Genomic DNA, 23,085 nt, shown 5'->3' on the forward strand with positions numbered 1-23,085 from the left:
CTATTTCCAGAAACCTTGAGGGTTTCAGAGACGCCAAAGGGCTCAGGCATCTGGTACGTCGTTGGTGCCCTTCCCTTCATACTTTTTTCTTTTCTACTGGTGAATTGACAATCACCTTGGAGGATGTGGTTAATAACTTCCTCCTCCCGGTGTTTGGTGAAGAGAATCCCTTTGATATTGATCTTTCTGGTGAGGATCTTGTGGTAGAAGAGAAATTATTTGGTCATTTTGGTGGTCGCTCCGCCTCTCCTGGTGGTAAGCCGGCTAGGATGGGGAGATGGGTGATGACCCTCTCTCGTGAAAAGGATAAGGAAGTAAGGTGGGCCGGTTTCCTGGCCTTCTGGCTTAGTAAATTTTTGTTTAGTGAGTTCCCTGGGTACGGAGTTAAGTCTTCGCTTTTTCCGTTGGCTATCAAGTTGGCTCGAGGTACCCAATATCCTTTGGCCCCTCTGTTTTTGGGTCACGTTTATTCTCAACTGGACCAGCTTCATGGAGATGAGGCTGAGGGTGACTCTTGCTATGTGATTACTTCATCTCTTCATTGTGCCATTCTTCAGATTTTTATGTGGGACCGTTCTGCAGCCACTTTGACTAAGTGTAGAAATTTGAAGTTTGTGAAGGACAAGTTCCAAGGATCCCCCGACATAGTGAAGGGTCTTTGTGGCAATTCTACTGATGCCTTTCCCATTATTTTTCGTTGGATTAGCTTAAAAGGTGGTGGCCTCAATCTTGTGGAGTTGTTTGACCAAGCAGGGAGCTTATGTTGGAGATCCCCTCGTGAGTTTGGTCCTGGCTTTGCGTGTGATTCTGTGTTGTCTTCTTTTTTATCTTCAACAGGTAATACCTTCGACTTGCGCCGTGGTGATGAGGGCAGTCTGGCTTATCTTGCCTGCATTAGCCCCTCCTGGCTTCCCGTGCCTTCTTCAAGTGGCCCAAAGTACACTCATTATTCAGCACACCGGGTGCTTCGACAGTTTGGTTTTGATCAAGATATCCCGCCAGTTTTCAAGGATGTGGTGCCATCCCTTCCTTCCTTGGATCCTTTCTTGAGGCTGCAGGCCTTTTCTTATTGGTCTCGGAGGAGCCCCCAGTTCGTAGTGCCTAACTCCCAGAGAGGAGTCTTTGCTTCCAGTGGCTATACCGGTTATTGGAGAAGAGTACAAAAATCTTTTGTTGACTATGTTGGCACTGGTACAATTCGGGAAGTCCCGAACTCTAGCATTGTTTCTGCTCCGACAGCTAATAGACGTTTATCCCTTCCTACTGCTGGGATTGTTTCTGCTGCTGCAAGCATCAAGACTGGGTTTGCAGAGTGGCATTCCTCCAGGGGAGGTTGGGTGACTTATGGACAGGATCTTCCTGAGGCCTGGCTGGGTGATAGTCTTATCATTGGTACCTCCTCTGGGGTACCCATCAAAAAGGGTGCAACAGAGACAATTAGTGCTGCTACTGCTAAAGGTAAGGATGTTAAGTTGAAGAAAATGAAAGCTGCTGATGTTGGCGAAAGTGCAGGGGGTGTGGAGATAGGCTCTGAAGCAAAAAGAAGGAAAACGGGGAAATCTCAAGCACACTTGGCATCTCACGAAGGCAAGGATGTCAAAGAACCTTTAGTTTCAAGGACCCGAAAGAAGACTAAGGTAGAGTCTTCTTTTCCCCAGGTTCCTGTGACTGCTTCAGTCCATGGTTCTTTAGGATCCTCTGGTTTGGTATCCCAGCCCCCTTTAGGACCCTCTGGGCGTACTCGTAGTAAGCAAAAGACTTCCAGAGAATCTGTAGAGAGAGAGAGAAGGGCAAGACTTCTTTCCTTCTTCTCTTTTTTTTTTTTTGCATTCATTTTCTATCTTTGCTGACGAGTGGTGATTTTCTTTGCAGTCCAAGCGCAAGTCTGATTATAAGAAGGGTAAAAGTCAATCTTCTGGAGACGACGTGGTACGTGTGTTCCCCCTTCTCCTGTTCTTTCTGTGTTGCTAGCATTCCTGCTGTTTTCTTTTTTTTCACTTAGTATTGCCTTCTCTGCTTCTCCTTTCTTTAGGTGGAGGTATCCCCTCCTGTGACTGGCAAGGCTCTGGGGGAGGAAACTATCACAGCTCTTTCTGTCATTTTTCCTGTTATGGGGGAGGAGCCCCCTACTGATGACCCTGCTGAGGAAATTGGGCAGCCGATGCAAGGTTCCCAGGACTCTCAGGATCCCAAAGCTTCTAGGATCCCATCATCTCAAAGTCCCCATCTCGAACGCACTCCCAGTCCTATCAAGACTGTGTTTCCTCAGTCCTCGTCAGATAAAGGTGCTTTGGGAGACACTCCTTTATCCAAACAAACAGGTAAAGCTTGTTTCTTTTGAAATAACGTTATGTTTCACTCTCTTTCCCAGTTTCTCTTGAGTTCCTTCTTTTCCTTTTAGGTCAAACCAGTGAGAAACCCGCTCCCAGTGTTGCCTCTTCTTTAGAATCAGAGAGCTCAGAAGGTGAGTGCAAGCTGTTCCATTGTGTTTTCCTTTTTTCTTTCCCCCCTTTTCTCTTTTTTTTATATGTATGGCGAAGCCCCCTGCATCTATCCCTTCCTTTAGTCAATTTGCCATCGGTCCTTCACCTTTTCTTCAACTTGCCTTATGTTCCTTCCCAGAATCTTCGGGGACGTCAGGAGATCAGGAAGAAGAGGTTCTGCCTCAAGAAACTGGAACCGGTTTGTTTCTTCTAAATCTGTTCTTCCTTTTCTTTTTCTTCTCTTTTTTTTGAATATTGATACAGGCTTTGCAGGTTCTGAGCCTGTTATCCCTGAAGGAATTGTGAGACCTGTTGAAGTTGCTGACCTTCATCCAGAGCAAAAGGCTGCAAGTCCTCAGGTTTCTGCAAGTGGTGACGCGGTGATGGGGGATGCCTTGAAGGTGGCTGCCTCAGATCTTGATTCAAAGCTTTCTTCTTTCCTGGCTCGCTTCGATTTTTTGGAATTCAACAGTCTTCCTGCCAGCCACTTTCATGTCTTTGGGTCTTCTTATGGCAGCTTCCTGCGCTTCTCTGTTCCTGTGGAGGGCTTGCCACTGCTAGAGAGCCTGCTCAAGAGTCACGGGGATTTTACCAGTGGCTTCAGGGGAGGCATTTTTCTAGGCAATATTTTGATGGAGTTGCTGTGTGCTGTGCTGATTTCTCTAAGGAATTCCTCTGTTGATTCGTTGTCTGAAGAAAAGCTTCTGGAATGGAGAGGGGTGGTGCAGGACCTTCTAGAGGCCAAGTTTAATTTGTCTTTCCTGCTGGATCACTTGCGTCTGCTGGCTCATATGCTGTTTCAAAGGCAATCATTCAAGAGTATAGACACTGAGATAGTTGTTGCTGAGGAAGCTTTGGCTCATGCTCGCAAAGTTTTACAAGATTTGAAAGTCAAGCGGCAGAGGATCCTTTCTTCTTTGGCTGTTCCTGCCATTTCTCCAGATGCTTCTCTGTTGGCTGGCCTCATTCCTTAGCTTTTTTTTTTTATTCATATGAACAATTTGGGGTTGTATAATTTTTTTTTTAAAACATTGCTCTGCTCTTTGCTTTCTCTTTTGTGCTTCAAAACTGCTTCTTATTTCTTAGTATGTGAATCTGCCTTTTTCCTTGGATATATATTGCCTTTACTTTCTCGTGACTCTTTTCTTTTCTGAGTCCTGGACCATGGTTCCCACAGGCTTCACTGTAAGTTCTGGTCCAGGTACCTGGTGATTTATTGTGCAAGTACTGAACTGGGTACACTAGTATCCTTTTCTATGTATGTTTTTTTTTTTGAGATATGGTCCCAGTTCATGAACTTTGACAGGTTCCCCCTTTGCCAAGTGCTAGGCTAGGTATCCTAGATATTTTCTTTTATTCTGTGATCCTAGACCTATGCACTTGGAACTGTTTGCGGGATATCTGAAATTATTGGTGAGGTGGATCCTGGGCCATATGTAAAAGGGGTATTACATATTTTCCCTTTTTTTTTTGACTCAGGTATCCTTCCTTAAATTTATCCACATTTGGTCTTTGCAATAAGAAAACTTAAACTTTGAAGAAATAGGAATTTCGTTAAAACATAATCATTTTTTTTTGGAACAAAGCAAAAGTCTTTTGGTGCAGCATTGACCACAAAGTGTCAATCTATCACATGTTCCTGAACAAAATTATCTTAGGCCAGAATTCTTGATAAAAGCTGAAAAATAAAAAAGACAAAATAAAAAGGAACTTAGCAGATAGTGAAGTTGGTGAAAGGACCCCGAGGTACTGGGAATCCCCTTGTCCTCATGCATAATATTGCTTCAGCCATTTCCCGTTTATGGGTTCTGTCAGGACTGTCCCATCTTCTTTGGCAAGGTAATAATATCCACTTTCATGAGCTGCATTGATGATGTAGGGTCCTTCCCATTTTGGGGTGAACTTGGAAGGCCCTGGCAGGTTCCTCCTCAAGTGCTCCGCCATCCTTAGCACTAGTTGCCCTTCGGTGAACACTCTTGGGCGTACTGCTTGTGCAAATGCTCTGGTCATTCTTTGCTGGTATCTTTGGCTCCTTTTCTTGGCCAGTTCCATTTCTTCTTCTACTCCTTCCAGATCTACTAATCTCTTTTCATTGCTTGCGTCTTCACTTTCTCCCTGATTTTCCTCAAGAACTACCCTTGGTGTAGGAATGATTAACTCAACAGGGCTGATGGCCTCTGTTCCATAAACCAGGGAGAATGGGGAGAATCCTGTGGTTGTCTTTACAGAGCTCCTACATGCCCAAAGCACATCTGCCAAATGGTCACTCCATTTTCCTCCATACTCATGCTTCATTTTCTTAAGGATTTTCAATATTACCCTGTTAGTAGCTTCAGCTTGGCCGTTTCCTTGTAGGTAGTATGGGGTAGATCTTCCCTGCTTGATGTGGTATGCTTTAGTTAATCCCTTCACATCTTTGTTTATGAATGGGGTTCCATTGTCGCTGATCAATCTTCTGGGGATCCCGAATCTTGTAATGATGTGGTCTCGAATGAAATTTGCTACAGCTGCTCCAGTAGCTTTTTTCAAAGGGATGGCCTCTACCCATTTTGTAAAGTACTCCGTGGCTGCCAGGATCCATATGTAACCATTGGATGGAGGATTTATGGGCCCTATGAGATCGAGCCCCCAAGTATGAAAAGGCCATGGTGTCGTCATATCCTGTAGGACGTTTGGGTGAGTGTGAATCGCATCTCCTAGGACTTGGCAAGCATGACATGTTCTGACCAGCTCCTCAGAGTCTCTTTTCATCGTTGGCCAGTAATACCCCAACAACAGTAACTGCTTGTGCAGCCTTCTCTTCCCTGGGTGACTTCCGCAATCTCCAGAGTGCACTTCTCTGACCACTTCTCTGGCTTCCTTTGGTCCCAGGCACCTGAGGGGATCCCCGTGGTATCCTTTTTTGAACAAAATATCATTCTGCAAGAAATACCTGCACGCCAGTTTCTTGAGCTTATGGGCCAGCTCCTTGTCGGTTGGCAGGATACCCTGAGCCAGGTATCCTATGAAAGGAACCCGCCAATCTTCTATAACAAACACAGCGTAGCTTTCTTCTTTATCGATTGCCAAACGACATTCTTTACATTTCCCCTGTATGACTGCTGCTTCCTTGTCCATGTCTGGCCAGTAGTACCCCATGCGTTGCATCCTCCTGTATAGGCTGACTTTTTCTGCAACTCCACATGTTTGGGCGTGTAATTCTTCTAATTTCAACTTTCCTTCCTTCTCGGTGATACATCTGGACAGTATTCCTCCTGGCAGTCTTCTATACAATTCTCCTTCTATCTGAGCGTAATCCATTAGCTCTTTGATGTTCCCCCTAGGATTTACTTCTTTCATCCTTTCTTTGACTTCGTCCCTCCAGTCCCACTGTTTGGATTCCCCTGGGTACATTCCTTGGAGGATCCTCACAATAGAATGTTCCTGCCTTCCTATTCTTATCAGTGTATCTCTCCCATCAAATGGTATTTGGGATCCCAGGGTGGCGAGAGCATCTGCGAACCTGTTTTCGCTTCTTTGAGTGTATTCTATGCTGAAGGTTTGAAATTCCATTTCCAGTCTTTGTGCCCAAGTCCTGTAGGCTGCTAAGCTTTGTTCCCGTAATGCAAAGTCACCTTTCACTTGGGAGACTACAAGATTAGAATCTCCCAGCACTCTCATGTGTTTCACTCCTATGCTGAGTGCTATAGCCAACCCGGTCAAGTATGCCTCATACTCAACTGCATTATTAGAACACGAGAAACCAAGCTTAAAAGACAGGGGCATGACATCCCCATTTTCACAGCTTAGCACAATTCCTACCCCATTTGAAGTTGCTGTAGTTGACCCGTCGAACCTCATGGTCCATTTCTTTCCTGGGATCTCCATCACTGCTACCTCACCAGGGATTTCTTCGCTGAGCGGGCCTTCTTCCTTCCCTGGGAATTGGGCTAGCAAATCTGCTATGGCCTGGCTCTTTACAGCCTTGGGAGTTCTCGTGCCTATATCATATTGTGAGAGCAATACTAGCCATTGTGCCATCCTTCCCGTGAGAAGGGACTGGTGCAGTAGTGCTTTTATGGGGTGTGACTTGGTTACCAAGAGGATTTGGTGAGCTGAGAAGTACCTCTTCAATCTTTGGGATGCATAAACGATTACTAGGTAGGCTTTCTCTATTCTGGGGTACCTGGTTTCGGTATCCTTGAGTGTTTTGCTTACATAGTATATGGGCTGCTCATTTCCTTGGTCATCTTCTTGTGCTAGTAAAGCTCCTATTGCCTGAGAGTTCGATGCTAAGTATAGCAACAGAGGTCGCCCACGTACTGGTGCCTGGAGGGTGGGCAGATGGTTCATAATGCTCTGAATTCTTTGAAAAGCTTCCTACTGCTCTGTTCCCCAGGTGAATTCATTTCCCTTTTTCAGTAATTTTAATAAGCCTGCCGTAGCTGAGGCTAAACCAGGCACAAACCTCCTGATATAGGAGACCCTTCCCAGGAAGCTTTTGAGTTCTCTAACAGTAGTTGGTCTTCTCATCGTGGCAATAGCTGTGGCCTTAGCTGGATCCACGCTTATGCCTTTGTGATGTACCAGGAACCCAAGGAACTTTCCAGCAGACACTCCAAAGGCGCACTTCATGGGGTTCATACGTAACTTGTATTTCCTGCATCTTTCAAAGACTTGCTCAAGTACTTGGAAATGTCCTGTTCTGGTTTTTGACTTGACCACAATATCATCTACATAATCCTCCATCTCCTCATGCATCATGTCATGGAAAATGGCTGTCATGGTCCGTTGATACGTAGCCCCCGCATTCTTGAGGCCAAAGGGCATTACAGTGTAGTAAAAGTTCCCAATCAGAGTTCTGAATGTCGTCTTTTATGCATCTTTGGTTGCCATGCGAATTTGATTGTACCCACTGTACCCATCCATAAATGAGAACATTGAGTTTCCTGCAGCTGAATCTACAAGGAGATCGATATTGGGCAAGGGGAACTCATCTTTAGGACATGCCTTGTTCAAGTTGCGAAAGTCTACACAGCAGCGGATTTGACCATTCTTCTTTTTCACAGGTACAATGTTGGACAGCCATTTTGGGTGTTGGATGGGTTTGATAAAACCAGCTGTTAGTAATTTCTTGACTTCTTGGACTATTTGAGCTTCTACCTCAGTGTGGAAGACCCTGGCTGGTTGGATTACTGGCCTCACCCCTGGTTCCACATTAAGAGAATGGACTACCAACTCCGGGTCTAGACCAGGCATCTCATCATAAGTCCATGCAAACACATCTCTGTATTTTTGAAGTAAGGCTACCAGTTGTTCTCTTTCTTGAGTCACCAATTGACTGCTAATGAAAACAGGTTTCCGGGATCCTGGTTCTGCTCCCAGGTCTACTTCCTTCAGTTCTTCCTCGGGCTGAATCTGGGCCTCCTTAACTGGTTCTTCTGGGATTTCTTCTTGGGCCATCATGCAGCTTGGTGGTCCGGGACCTTCCTGCACAATGCATTCGGGTCCCGCGCACCTTCACAAACGATAAATTAGCCTTCCCCCAGGTTCCCGCACCACCACACATTCTCGGGATCCTGAAGAGCTGGGCTCCCTCTTTTGTCTTTTTCTTTCTAAAAGGTTTCTCAGGTCACGGGTGCCCCTTCCTCCTTCTTCTTCTTCTAGGATAGGTGCCCCCGGGGTCCCTGGGGTGGGGTTCCCATCATCTGGCTCCAACTCATCATAAAACATCGTTTCTGCAAAGTTCACTTCTCCCTGGCTGAAAGGATTATGATTGGCAGGGATCCTTATGGGCCTCCCATTCAGTCTCCCTTTAATGCATTGATGGAACGTGGATGGAATAAGGCGATGTTTATGAAGCCACGGGCGTCCCAGCAGCACGTGATAAGAAACTTCTGCATTAATCACATGAAACCTTGTCAAAGCTACTATTGGCCCTACCCTTAAGGCTAGCTGCACGTAACCTTCTGTTGCTTCCACCGATCCTCCTAATCCTGTTATCTCCATGGGGGTCCCCAGGATCCTTCTGTCAGCTAAGCCAATAGCTTCCAAGGTACTCAAGGCTATGAGGTTGAGTGATGCCCCTGTATCCACCAGTGCTCTCCTGACTTGAACGCCGTTTATGGTGGCCATTAGATAAAGGGGTCTACGGTGGTCTGGGTGCTCAATCTCCATGTCCTCATCAGTGAAAGTTATTGCATTGGTTGTTTCCAGGAAAGCTCGACTAGCATGTGACTCAGCTGTAAAACATTCCATCCCTAAATCTGCTGCTATACTCATGAGAGACTCTGTGGCTACTCTTCTTGCTTCTGGTCCGAATCCTAGTTGATTGAATAGTGACCTGAACTTAGGATTCTTCTGGAGGGTCTTGACTGTACTCGGGTGGAAGGATCCTTCAGATTCTCCTGCCTCTGCTGGGTTCCCATGTATTACTACTGCTACCACCCCTTTTCCTTTGTGGTTAGGTAAGGGGTTCCTCTGCACTTCTGGTTCCTTCTGAGTGAGTTCCAAGGTTCCTTCCCTCAACCTTTTGTGGAAGAGCCTGCGAAGGGTCCAGCAGTCCTTAGTGGAGTGCTTCACATAATTATGGATTCTGCAAAATAAAGGATTCTTCCTTTCTTCCTCAGTTGGTGGCCTGGACACAGTGAATGGCCTGACAACCCCATCTCCAATCCATTTGTCTAGGACATGGCTTAGCTCCTCAGCTGTGCATGGGATCACTGGCGGTTCCTCAAACACCTTCCCATCTGGTCTCTTCCTTTTCTCTCCTGCTGATGCTGTCATAGCTTGGGATGCGGGCAGCCTTTTTGTTCTCATAGTTTGCGCTGTCCTTCTGGTTCTCTGTAGCAGGTCAGCAAACTGTGTGATACATAAATTTTCCAGGTTGAGCCTGTAATCAAAAAGTATGTTGGCTATACAGGTTTCCACAAGCTCCTTTTCTTCATGGTCTCCATAGCAGTCTAGAGACACATCTTCGAATCTTTTAATAAACTGAACAGGATCTTCTCCAGGTCTCTGCCTCACCATCTGCAGGTTCTGGAAAGTGATTTTGTCTTCACCAGGGTAATATTTGGCGCAGAATTTTTCCATCATCTCATCCCAGGTCTTGATGGACCCGGGTCTCAGCGTGGTGTACCAGGTGTATGCCCTATCTACCAAAGATTTGGCAAATTCCCTTAGACATAATTCTTTATCTCCTGCATAAGGGCCCATAGTGTGGACAAACCTGCTCACATGTTCCACGGCACTTCCATTCCTTCCATCGAAAGGATGGAACTTTGGGGGTTTGTATCCCTTAGGATATGGTTTGCCAAGGAGTTCTGGAGGGAACGAGGGATCCCGAGAGAATTGCTTGGGGATCCCTGAGAGTTTTTCCCTTTCTTGCTCCAAGAGGGCATTGACGTCTGCCAGTGTCAAATACTGAGGGTTGGCTCTTCCTCCTACTGCTGACCCTCCTTCTGGCTGGGTCCCATCTTGGTGGCCAGTAGGGGGAATGTTATCTCTGACTTCCTGTGTCCTGCCTTCTTTGAGAAGACGAACTTCTTGCTCCAAATCCTTTAACATTGCTGTCATCCTGGCCATTAGGTCTGGTTCCTGTCTTGCGTGTCTTTGTTCTGACACAACCTCCTGTTCTACCAAGGGTATCCCACCTCCTTGTCTGGAGACTTCCTCGTTTTCTCCTACAGGCTCGGAAGCCGTAGGTGGCACGTTAGTTCCTTTACTGTTTCTTTGTCTTGGAGGCATTCTCTGCGAAGGGATTGTTTCTTCCTTCTTCTTTGCCCAGTCCCCAGCGGAGTCGCCAAAATGTGAGAGTGCTTTTTTTTCAGGATACTCAGGCCCAAGGATCCCGGACCTGAATGAAAAGAAAGGATTTGGTAAACTGGGCCTTGACTCACCGCAGCTAAATGGCTGTTTAAGAATCAAGTGAATGCAGAGAATACTCCTGACAACACACAAAAATGACAAACAAGGATATCGAGGAGTGCCAGAAATTAACAACGTAAGCTCAGAAAAAAAAGAAAAGCAGGATTAGCAAGACAATAAAAAGAAAGAGAAGTACTGTGGGGATCCTGGGAACAATATTTAATTAAAGCATTATCTATTCGATCACAGCAAGCTTACTAGGACATGATACAAGGTCCAATCAAGCTCAAAAATTGCAGCCTTGAATGACTATTTCAGCCTTCAAAACTTGCGAAGTTTGATTCTCGTTGGATCCGAGCATGTGCCATAGTTGCTTTTACAGGATATCGGGAAGCAGTATTTGTTTTCCCTTGGTATTTTCTTTCTGCCTAAACTTTCTGATAATTTTTCTAGAGAATCTCTTCTTTCTATTTGTGTTTCTTTCCCTTTTTTCTCGCTGCCCTTCTTCACAACCCATCCTCTCCTTTTATAGTGGAGTTTTCTGGGCGTCTTGGGGAACCGTTGGTTCCCCTGTTTTGGTCTTTTGCAAACAGAGTATGTTCTATCCTCATCATCTCGGTAAGTCCCCTTTTCCGTTTTCTCTCATTCTTTCCTTCTCTTGGTTCTGATTCCTTCGAAAGTTTCTGGTTGGCCATCCTCTTTGGGATGTGCTGAGGTATGCCCTTCTCGGCATCCTCACTTCTGGTGTCTTTTACTTCTCCGTTTCTTTCCTATTTGGGCGGAATCCTGTTCTGCTCTTTTGAAATCGTTTTGTTAACATTCTTCTTCCTTGTTTTGGTTCCCCGACGCCTTTTCTGTCTGCGCCATGAAGGGTCGCTTGCGTCCTTTTGTTTTTTTCTTGTTTTTCTTTCTATCGATCTGTCCTGGTCTTCTTTTTTTTCTTCGCGCTCATTGATGGTGCCCGAGGATCCTTGCGTCTTATACTTTGCTGTGATGTTCTCTCTTTTTCTTCTTTGGTTGCTTTTCCTTTTCTGGGCTTCGGGATCCTCAGGGCCTTTTGTATAATCCCTTTGGACTTGGTCTTTTTTCTTCTGGGCTTAACTCACTCTTTCTTGGGCTTAGCTTATTCTTTCTTGGGCTTATTTTACTGTGATTTTTTTAGACCTCAACACTCTTCAATTTGATCTTGACAAAGTGAGCAAATTGCCATAGTAGAACTTACGTGAAATGATAATTGAGTGTGGCTTTAAAATTTTTAGGCTTCATTTTTGCAAAAAATCTCAACTCTAATTACAGCAAACCCCTTTAATTACTAAATATGCAAATTCATTACTGAAAGGGTTTGTTGGCAACTTTTTTTTTTTTTTTTTTTTTTTTTTTTTTGAGAAAAGGGTTTGTTGATAACTTGATATGGTATATTGGTATTTGTCACCTTAAAAATAATTAATAATATTTTCTTCATTTATATATAAAAAAATATATTATAATTATGTAATTTAAATCTTATTCTTAAATTATGTTTTTCATATATTAAACTACAAGCAATTGCCTTCGCGGACTCTACATGATTTTTTTTATAGTCAATTTAAGACATAAATTGCTATAAGTACTACAACTTTTTACTACAATTTAGTTATAGATAATTGTTAAAAAAAAAAAAAAAAAAAAAGAACTTTCTATCTCACAAGCACAAGCATTGAAGCACCTTAATATCGTACGTTCTCTTTGTTTCTATGATTTTGGACCATTGGAACTAAAACTATTCTGCAAATTAGTACAACATTTTTTGATTAGGTCCTCTCATTAAATATGCGGGCCTATTATTCCTTGAAATCTCTGGTTCTCATGTAATTATCCTTTTTTTTTTTTTTTGCTGGGTCATTGTGTATGCAGGGGCTCAAACCCCTGAGTTGAAGGTCACTAAGGAGACTGGGTACCACTTGGGCCAACAGGCCGGTGGTCTCATGAAATTATTTGCTATCAATAATTTGGAAAATTGGCTACCAATTTAACTTTTTTGCCTAGCCTTTCCTTGTTAAACCATATACTCCAAGCAATTGTGACCACTAACCCTATCAACTATTGGATAAACTTGACATGCCATTATAGGTCTTTAGGCACTCATTAAAATTTAAAAGATCCCCCTTTTAAGATGAAAATGAGATCGAACTGTTGGTGGTTATCGATCTTCAACTAACTAAAAGGGTCACCATAGACCGTATGATATATAGTAAATTAAATTATTACTCACACATTGTGAATATAGCAAAGATTTGCAGCTTTCTAAAACTTAATTTTATTAGTAATACAAGCCAAGTGCCTTCTAACTCTACTAAGATTTTCCGGTGTATCTAATAGAGACTTCTTCAAATCTCCTCTTCCTGACTTGCTACTTGCTAGTACTACACAAGACCTACTAAATCTAAGCTGAGTAATATGCTGGTTAAATTTGTTTTAATCAATCCGGAGTGTTCAAACTTCAAACAAATGCGTTTCTTCAAATATACATTCATAAGGGACCAATCTTTTCCTTTTAAAGCAACTGGGTCTCTTATTACCATGCCATCCTTGTTATAATTCTCTATCAAGCTACTCTTCTCAGCTTGTATCCTATATTCCATGTACGTTGAAAATAGCCAAATGCCACGTTTTTAGAAACTTTGTGCCAATCTACCATTGTTTCAAAAATATTTAGCAATCTATCACTTTTCAATACTCGAGCTTCGTGAAATTGAGTTTTGAACAGCCGAGTTTGGCAGCATGGCAGTGGTGGAGTTGGAATTTTGCACATTAAAAATGCCATCTGGAACTCGATGGTCATAAGCTCGATTTCTTTGTTGATTAAACTCGAGTTCCTACTTCCTAGGACTCAAGTACTGTGTTAATTTACATACACAGTACTTGAGCTCCGTAAACACGAGTCTGGCTCAGGTACTTAGTCCACCATACTCGAGTTCATAGAACTCGAGTACGGCTCGGTTACTTCGTCGAGTACCTTCTTAATGTAACTTCTGCATCTCTTCCTCAATCTCACCTAAAACACAAGTGACTTAGTCAGTTTCCCTGCAACAAATTTAGTTGATGCCAAAATGTACTTGATGCAAAAATCAAATTTTCGCGAAACATGTGGGGATCTATGAAACAATCCATTACAATTTAACAGAAAAAGGTACAATTTTGAAGTGGCCATTGGGTTTAATTTAAATTTTGTTGCTAACGTTGCTGCAAATATTCAGTATTGGTGAGAAACAAATTTTCAGGTTATTTGAGGTATTTGTATTCAGTTCAATTTTGGATGTTTATAGGTGAAAGCTAATCTTTCATATTACTAAAAAAACATCAGCATTGAGAAACAGACCCCAATTTTCAATACAAATCAGCATTGAGAAACAATAAAATTACCAAGTCCAGGTGGGGGGTGAACCTCATGCAAAGAACCTCTCTTCCAAGACCCAATCCAACTGACTGAACCAAAAATTTGTATATACAAAATACAGGCATATACAAAGAAAGGAAAGATGATATACAAAAATAAAAGCACCACAAGGACCATCTTGGGGAAAATGGTGAATAGCTTTTCACCCCACTTTCCTAGCCAATCTTGCATAGCAAATCTCCACCACTCATGCAGTCCCAAGCGGCACCACTTGCATAAACACCGAGCCAGGCTTATACCAATCATTGCATGGCTTGAATGCATCAATTCATAAACTTAGTGCCTAGTGGTCATAGGCGTTGGCTCAAAAATAATAACCACATTAAAACCAACCTTTTCATATTCAAATATTACTTAATTTTGTTTGAAATTACAAGTACACGAGCTGTACCACCATTACGATGAATCAACAGAAGAATTGGCCTAGATTTTGAAGGGTTAAATTTAGAGAGATGGTTTTGGTTTGGAATTTGGCACATATGCTTTGTCAATTAAGGCATGAAAATGTGTTAACTTTTTTAGTTTGATATTAATTTAGGGTCCATAGTGATCAAACCTCACACCGGCAAAAAGGAAACAATGAGTTAAGGATGGAACCAGAATTTTGAATTAGGAGGGGCGGCTTTACTATTGGCTGTGTGCGGCAGTTTCAACCTCTGACTTTGCTACTACTTAGCTGCTAAAATTTTTTATTTTTTTTTTATTTTATTTTTGTGTGTGGGTAAGAACAAAATTATTTTTGTTTAGAATTTTTTAAAGGGCATGGCTGTTTATTTTGGATAACAATGTTAATTGAGCTTAATTTTTTTAGTTTTACTATTGCTAATTTTTGTTGTTGAGCTATTTTTTTGGGTTTGTATATTTTGTTTTAGATTTTAGATCTATAAATTTTTTTTATGGTCACTAAAATGAGGAAATTGCTAGAACTATAAACTTTTTTATAAATTACTGATATGATAATTGATTACTTGTAAGTAAAAAAATGATGTGAGTGATGGGTCCATTATGCAAACCAATAAGAATTTACTATCAAAACAGTTTGTAAAAATGTTGTAAAAAAAATTATGAGTATTATGCTTAAAAGAATCAATGATATTGTTTAAAGGAAACAAAATGTAATTTTATATAGCAAAATTGCTAAAATTAAGACACACACACACACACACATATATATATATATATATATATATATTTTAAAAAAAATATCGGGGGAGGCCATTGCCCCCCGGTCCAATGATAGTTCCGTCCGTGTAACGAGTGATAGTATCATTATCAAGGTTTATGATAGGGTGTTTCTCATAAAAAAAAAAAAGTTTATGATAGGGTATTCAGTGAGAGTACGTAATATTTCTGTGTTTGATATCAAATTTTGGGCCTGGTGGGCCTGAGATGAGGGTTACCTTACCCCTTTGGTTCTGGACATTGTCCGAGTCTCTAATTTGCATGGATATTTAATATATGGTTTCCTTCCTAACTATTTAAAGTATTTTTTTTTTTTCGTGTTTTATCACAAATTCTTTTTTTTAATTTTAATTTTAGAGTGCAAAGTGAATAGCCTGTTCTATGAAGTACTGAATGACAATATTCTTTATACCAGTAGCTATAGCTGAAGCTGTAGTCCTGTAGCAGAAGAAGGCAATCAAAATCAAAATGGTCAACAACCTCCTCATTCTCAAAACTTTAAAAAAAATTCTATTCCCCACTAATTAATTACCTTTCACTTTTTCCTTTCAGCTCACCAGGTACCTACTTTGCTCTGTTTCTCTATTTTTTATTCCAATCAAGAATACACAATTCATTCAATAACTGTTTTTCTCGGCAAAATTTTACCTTTATTTTATATTATTTAGGGTAAAATACTATTTTAATCCCTAAATTTTACAAAAAGTATTTCTTTTCCTTTCTTTTTTCATTTTTAAACTTTAAAAAGTTCTTTTTCATTCTTAAACTTTGTAAACAATTTTTTTTTTTTTTTTTTAAGTAGTTTAAAGAAAAAAATTGGGATGAAAAAAAAAAAAAAAAAAAACTTTAAGATTGAATTGTAGAATAGTTTTGTATTAATTTGTAGAGTAGTTTTGGTTCCAATGGTACTGATGGGACTGACGAACTCACCTTTCTTGGACGACCTCATCGAGACCGACGAGGCTGTCCTCTGAGACGAACTAACCACGTCCATATCACTGACGAAGGTAACAAAACCATTCAATACAGCCAATAATGTCCCAAGCAGTTACAAGACCAGCTGTACAAACCGTTGGATGCCTTATTAAGGCACACATTACTAAGCATGAGACGTTACCAAAAGAGAAATTAACAACCACAACGGCTAGGGGTTGTGGGAGCATATATAAAGCCCTCACAACACCAACACAAGATACACAGACACACCTCAAAGTATTTCTAGTTATTCTGATACTTTGTTATTTCCTCAAAGTTCTCTTATACTGACTTTGGCATCGGAGACGTTGTGGCAGGCACCACCCCGGTCTCCACCTTAAGGGAGCTACCTTACCAGTTTCACAGTGACATCGACGAAGATACGGCTCCATCTGGACGAACCTACAAGACTGACGATTTGCACTTCATCAGTTTGGCGCCATCTGTGGGAACGATATTTTCAGATTCATATTTGAAAACGTAGTTTCCATCAACTTCTACGTTTAGATGGAACCCAATCCAGATTCCGCAGCCTTGGCCCAGCAAGTTCAAGCTCTTATAGCCACCATTGAAGAACTCACCAAATAAAATCAGGAAATGAAGCTACGGCTTCAACAGGTTCAGCAGGCTCAACATGAGGAGAATCGATCCAAGGATAACGTGGAAGGAGAAGGGGATAGCTATAGGAGAAGCATTCATCAAAGACCAATTACTTCAGACGAACAAAATTCAGACCTCCTTCGAGAGATGAGGAAGGAGATGGACGAACTGAGAAACGCCATCAAGGAGAAGATAGACCGAAGCGTAGACAGAATAGTAAGGGCCACGGATTCACCCTTCATGGCGGCGGTACTTCAATGCCCCGTGCCATCAAAGTTTTGTTTACCTCAGCTTGAGTCGTTCAACAGACTCAGAGACCCTCAAGATCACCTTAATACCTTCAAGACGACGCTAGGTCTTCAACAGCCGCCCGACGAGATATTGTGTCGTTCCTTTCCCACCACTCTCAAAGGGAATGGTTCACAAAGTTGCCGACATCGTTCGTGGACAACTTTGAGCAATTGAACAATGCCTTCTTGCGTCATTTCATAGGGGGGCAGCGTCCAAAGAGGCCGGCAGACCACTTACTCACCATTAGATAGGGAGAGAAGGAAACCCTAAGGTCGTACGTGAAACGCTTTACTTGGGAGACTCTAGAGGTGGACGAAACTGATGACAAGGTGCAACTGACGACCTTCAAAGCAGGACTGAGATCCAGAGATCTCGTGGCTTCACTTGCGAAGAATCCACCAAAGACAATGGTAGAGATGCTCCTAAAGGCACAAAAGTACATGAACGCTGAATATGCTTTAGCCGCGATAAAGGATGTGGAAAAGACCCTGCCCAAGGGAAACTCAGCCCAACCTGGGAAGGACCCTACCGGGTCGCCCATTACTCCAGACAAGGCAGTTATCACCTGGAGACCATAGACGGGCAAAAACTACCGCAACCAGGGAACATTGGGCACTTGAAGAAGTACCATCAATAGATGTAACAGACAGTTGTATTCATTTTTGAAAGCAATAAAAAAAACTATTCAGCCAATGACTTAGCGCGAGCAAACCAAGCAGCTTAGAAAACAAAAACTGGCTAAGTAACAAGATTTCGCCTGGACGGATGTAAGTTACTGACGAAGCCAAAAATGATGAAATCCCTTCAATGGGTGTAAGTCACAAAAAAATGGTTAAGTAACAAGATTCCGCTTGGACGGATGTAAGTTACTGACGAAGCCAAAACTGGCTAAGTAACAAGATTCCGCCTAGACGGATGTAAGTTACTGACGAAGCCAAAACTGGCTAAGTAACAAGATTCCGCCTGGACGGATGTAAGTTACTGACGAAGACAAAAATGACAAGATCCCTTCAATGGGTGTAAGTCACAAAAAAACTGGCTAAGTAACAAGATTCCGCCTGGACGGATGTAAGTTACTGACGAAGCCAAAACTGGCTAAGTAACAAGATTCCGCCTAGACGGATGTAAGTTACTGACGAAGCCAAAACTGGCTAAGTAACAAGATTCCACCTGGACGGATGTAAGTTAACGACGAAGACAAAAACGACAAGATCCCTTCAATGGGTGTAAGTCACAAAAAAACTGGCTAAGTAACAAGATTCCACCTGGACAGATGTAAGTTACTGACGTCTTCAAGATTTCTTTGTCTACGTCCTCAAGATCAAGGTTCCCCAAATTTGCTCCAGTTGGGTGCTTGACGAGGTATCGTAACAGATCTTCAGTCTGCTGAAAAGTCTTAACGGCCTTAACAGCGATGACCTTGATCTTCTCCTTTAGTGTGTTGGCCTCGTCCATGGCGATAATCAAGTCTTTTTTCAACTTTGAGTTCTCTGCCTCTAAGAGCCATGTCTGATTAGGAAACCTTTCATCTTCTAATGGTCGTCATAACACGTCACGACGACCACAGAACCTGGGGGGCATCTGATGGGACTGACAAACTCACCTTTCTTGGACGACCTCATCGAGACCGACGAGGCTGTCCTCTGAGACGAACTAACCACATCCATATCACTGACGAAGGTAACAAAACCATTCAATACAGCCAATAATGTCCCGAGCGGTTACAAGACCAGCTGTACAGACCGTTGGATGCCTCATTAAGGCACACATTACTAAGCATGAGACATTACCAAAAGAGACATTAAAACCACATTAACAACCACAACGGTTAGGGGTTGTGGGAGCATATATAAAGCCCTCACAACACCAACACAAGGTACACAGACACACCTCAAAGCATTTATAGTTATTCTGATACTTTGTTATTTCCTCAAAGTTCTCTTATACTGACTTTGGCATCGGAGACGTTGTGGCAGGCATCACACTGGTCTCCACCTTAAGGGAGCTACCTTACCAGTTTCACAGTGACACCGACGAAGATACGGCTCCATCTGGACGAACCTACAAGACTGACGATTTGCACTTCATCAGGTACAAAATCATAGAGACAATGTGGAACTTGCTAGGAGGTAAGGTGCTTCAATGTTTGTGAGAGATAGAATGCCCTTTTTTATTACCACTATTTAAGACTGAATTGTAGTAAAAAGTTGCAGGACCTATATCAATGTCTGTCATAAAATAACTTTTTCGGTTATTATTCATTTATTTTTAGCTATTGGGTTTTAGTTAACTCAAATTATGAGTTCCGGTTAACTTAATTAGTAAAGTCTATTGTAGCTAAATAAGAGATCTGAAGTTTGATTCCTGCCTACACCAAAAATCAATCTGTGTCTCTTAGTCGGATGTCATTGGTTGGAACTCAAAAAAAAAAAAAAAAAAAAAAAAAAAAAAATCCTTATCCAAATTCAAGTTTTTAAACGCAACCGTTAGGAAAGAGTTACCTAAGAATCAAAACATTAAAATGGAGATGGTCCCTCGTATTATTTTAGAGGACCTTTTTGAATTTTTGTTGGCAAATAATTACATGAGAAGAATATTCAAACGAAGACAGTTCCTCATATTTTATAAGCAAGTCGTGAATCAATGAATGTAGTTGCATTTGCAATTTGAAAATCGAGACAATGAAAAAATTGGTGAAAATTTGGTGAAATTACCATATTAAAGGTCATTACATTTGGTAAATCGAAGTAATGAATGTAGAGTCTTTTTTCCCCCCTTTTTTTGTTATAAATAATTTGAACAACAATCAGAGGTGAGAGATTTGGACTGTAGTTCTCCTAGTAAAGAAGAAAAAGTTATACTATCAAGTTACAAAACTCTTAACAATGACAATAGGCATTAGGAATATCAAATAAAATGTTTTCTCAAATAAAATGATAGTAGTTCTCCTAGTAATGATTTTTTGAAATTTTAGTAATTAAAGGGGCTTGCTGCAATTAGAGCCGAGATTTTTTGCACTAATGAAACCTAAATAGATTAAAAGCCATACTTTTACACACAATATCATTTCACATAGGTTCTACTTTTGCAATTTGCTCACTTTGTCAAGATCATATGATAGAATACATAACACCTAAATTTGTTTGACTAGGTTGAATGTAATTGCTTAATTAATAAAAGTTTTTAAAATTTTAAAATATGGCTAGCTAATGGAAAATACTTTTGCTATGTGTGATAAATATATAATTATTCTAGAATTTTTTGTTTTAGATTTTATGATATTTTTAGGGTTTTAACTTACGTATTATACTTGATATATGAAGATGCATTACAAAATCTTATAATACAACCATCTTTATGATTTTTTTTTTCCTGGTAATTTAATAGTTATGGCGGGGGAGAGGTTGGAGGGATTAGAACCATGAATGTTATGGGCATACTAGTAGATACATGCCAACCTATTAAGCTACAAGCCTGCAACCATCTTTAAGATTTTTTATTTAAAAAAATTCTGCTACTGATGGATTGCCAAGACAACATGTTGATTAAGGAATTGGTATGTTTTATATCCCAGTAAACTACTCCATGCACCATAATTATTACTTAAATCACCTTATCTACCAAATTCCCATCTAAGGCAGGTTAAAAACGTTGAGGAACATCATATGTAATGAAATCCTTGCTCAATTTTCTTGGTAAGATTCCATGTCAATGTTAAGTCCTTCCAAATCAACTCCCAACAACTCCATTAACCATTTACAATCAATGAAAAAAAAAAAAAAACCTTTTTTTCATTGGCCAATCCACTTTCACCATCATACTGAAAATTCCAAGGGGGCTAGGATCCACCACTTTGGACAATAAATCAATCATGTAACATACCATGGATTAATTGACTCGCAAGACCATCTATTAGGGCAACACAATTCGTGGGAGAACAAAACTACATCAATACATTTTATGAATTCTTCTAAAAAAAAAAAAAAAAAAACCATTTTAAGAATAATAAGTTGGTACCACCATATCTCCAGTATTAATGAGTTGGCAAGCATATTTCTGCTAATCTACATATAAATTAATATATTTTCATAAATAAATGAATTGGATATTATATTGCAATATTTAAATGGTTAATGTTTGGGGTAATTTTGATTTTACCCCCATAATGTTTGGATTTAAGTCATTTTGTTATTATGTTGTGATGAGGTAAGTGACATTTTTTCATTCATAATTACTTTGTTTTGAACCTTATTAAATCCATGTAAGATATTATTTTGACTACGTTGCAATTTACGGTGATGAAGATGAAGATGAAGCCATCAATGAAGTTATGGAAGATATTTCCAGTGAGCCCGCCCGCACTGAATACTATTGCCAGGGCCTATGTGTTGGATTTCACATTTTGGGCCTAATGGACATGAGAAGAGGATTATCTCTTTGATTCGAGTCATTGTGTGTGTCTCCTATTTTCATGGATAGGGCCGAACTTTTTCGACCATGGGCTTTTGTTAGGTCAAGGTTATGGGGTCCACTAGAACGGTACAAATGTTGGGTCCAGTACTGTTGGGCTATTGATGGTCAAAATGTCATAGTGTTTGTGAGAACGGTCACAGCTGATTTCTTTTGATTCTGGGTTTCAACTTGATTTGGCTACCAAGTGTTTCGTATTTGCAACCATGAAGAATTTGACAACAAAACCACAAAAATAAGCTTCGATTCTAACTACAACATTATTTCAGCTTGTCAACCAAATTTATTACATAAAACAGTTTCTTTTTAGAGAAATGTTATGTTCACAATATTTTTATTACACTTTTACAACAAATAATAAGTGACAAGTTGTTATTGATTATAACTTCTTCTTTTTTTTAGAAAGTTATTGATTATAACTTGAATCTACAACTTAAATTATTTTTTTGCCTATTTATAACATCCAATAGGCAATAACAACCTACCATTTAGAGTTTGTTGTAAAAGTATTGTGAAAATATTGTAAACATAACTTTTTTTTTTTTTTTTAATGAATAAAAAAACAAGTAGAATGTAATGATCGGAGTGTCTTTCTCTACCTAGATGATACCATAGTAAATTCCTAGTCCAAGCCTGCAAGCAAGGGAACGGGTAAGTTATAGCCGTTATCTCAATCCCATAAGAATACTAGTGAGCATTGAGCCAAGAGTATGGGAAAATTAATTGCATAGACCTTGGCCCAAGTGAAAAAAAGTAATATTGATGATTACATGCTTTATATAAATCACTAGGACATAAAAACCAGTCCGTTGGATTTTTTGCTTGAAAGAACAACAAAAGTATAAATTGTTATTTAGTATAAGACTGCTATGGCTTCATAAATATATATATATATATATATATATATATTTTTTTTTTTTTTTTTTTTTAATTTGGTTAGCATCAATAATTTGTTCCTACTGACTGGGGAATCACGCTTTATCAATTATGTTTTTCAGTCATATGCCTAAAATACATGGTTGGTTTACTTCCTAATGATTTAAAGTATTTGATGTTTAATTCTCAAAAAAAAAAATAAAAAATAATGGTTCACCAGCTATATTCAATAGATGAATCCAAAATGCCTTCTTTTTTTTTTTTCTTTTTTGTGGGGGTGTTTTTGCAAAGTGATTCTAGCATGTTCTAGGAATTACTTAATGAAAATATTCTTTATATGAGAACAGAACGTAGCAATGTCATTTGAAAAATATAGAAGAAAAGTATAAAAATACTCATGGTGGTTCTCTTCAAGATCCAGCTTATGTGGTGCAACAAAGTCTTAAATTGTTGCATGATTTCCAATCTTTGTCTTAAATTGCTCTGCTACCTCATTGAGATTGCTTTGGCTAGAGGATTTACCAGATGTTATTTCCTCTGGTTTAGCAGAGGATGTATCTTGTTTCAATTGCATTGGGTCTTAAACTCTGCCGTTGGGGTAATTCCTTGACTGTGTCTCATGTTTAGGATGAGTTTTAGTTCTTGGCTGTGTGCTTTGTTGGTTTTAGTAGCTCTAGCTATTGGCTAATGGCTATGTGCCTACTACTGCTGAGGGCTGTTTGATGTTTGTTCAATTTAGGCTTCTTGCCTGCCTTGTTTTTCTTTGTACCATTTGTTAGCTTAATACAATCCTAGCTGATTCATCCCAAAAAAAAAAAAAAAAAAAAAAAAAACCAACGACAATCACTAAACAACAAGACTCTTCCCTTTATTGTGACTGAATTTGATCACAAAGAGTTTACGTGACATCGGAGATTATTAAGAAAG

General features: G+C 40.4%; 1 pseudogene; it reads right to left on the reverse strand.

The window, feature by feature from the left end:
* Nucleotides 1-12,730: 12,730 nt before the first annotated feature.
* Nucleotides 12,731-21,311, reverse strand: LOC126705017 (uncharacterized; annotated as a pseudogene).
* Between the last annotated feature and the right edge of the window lie 1,774 nt (nucleotides 21,312-23,085).

This window comes from Quercus robur, chromosome 11 (genome assembly GCF_932294415.1).
Source record: "Quercus robur chromosome 11, dhQueRobu3.1, whole genome shotgun sequence".
Taxonomy (NCBI): Eukaryota; Viridiplantae; Streptophyta; class Magnoliopsida; order Fagales; family Fagaceae; genus Quercus; species Quercus robur.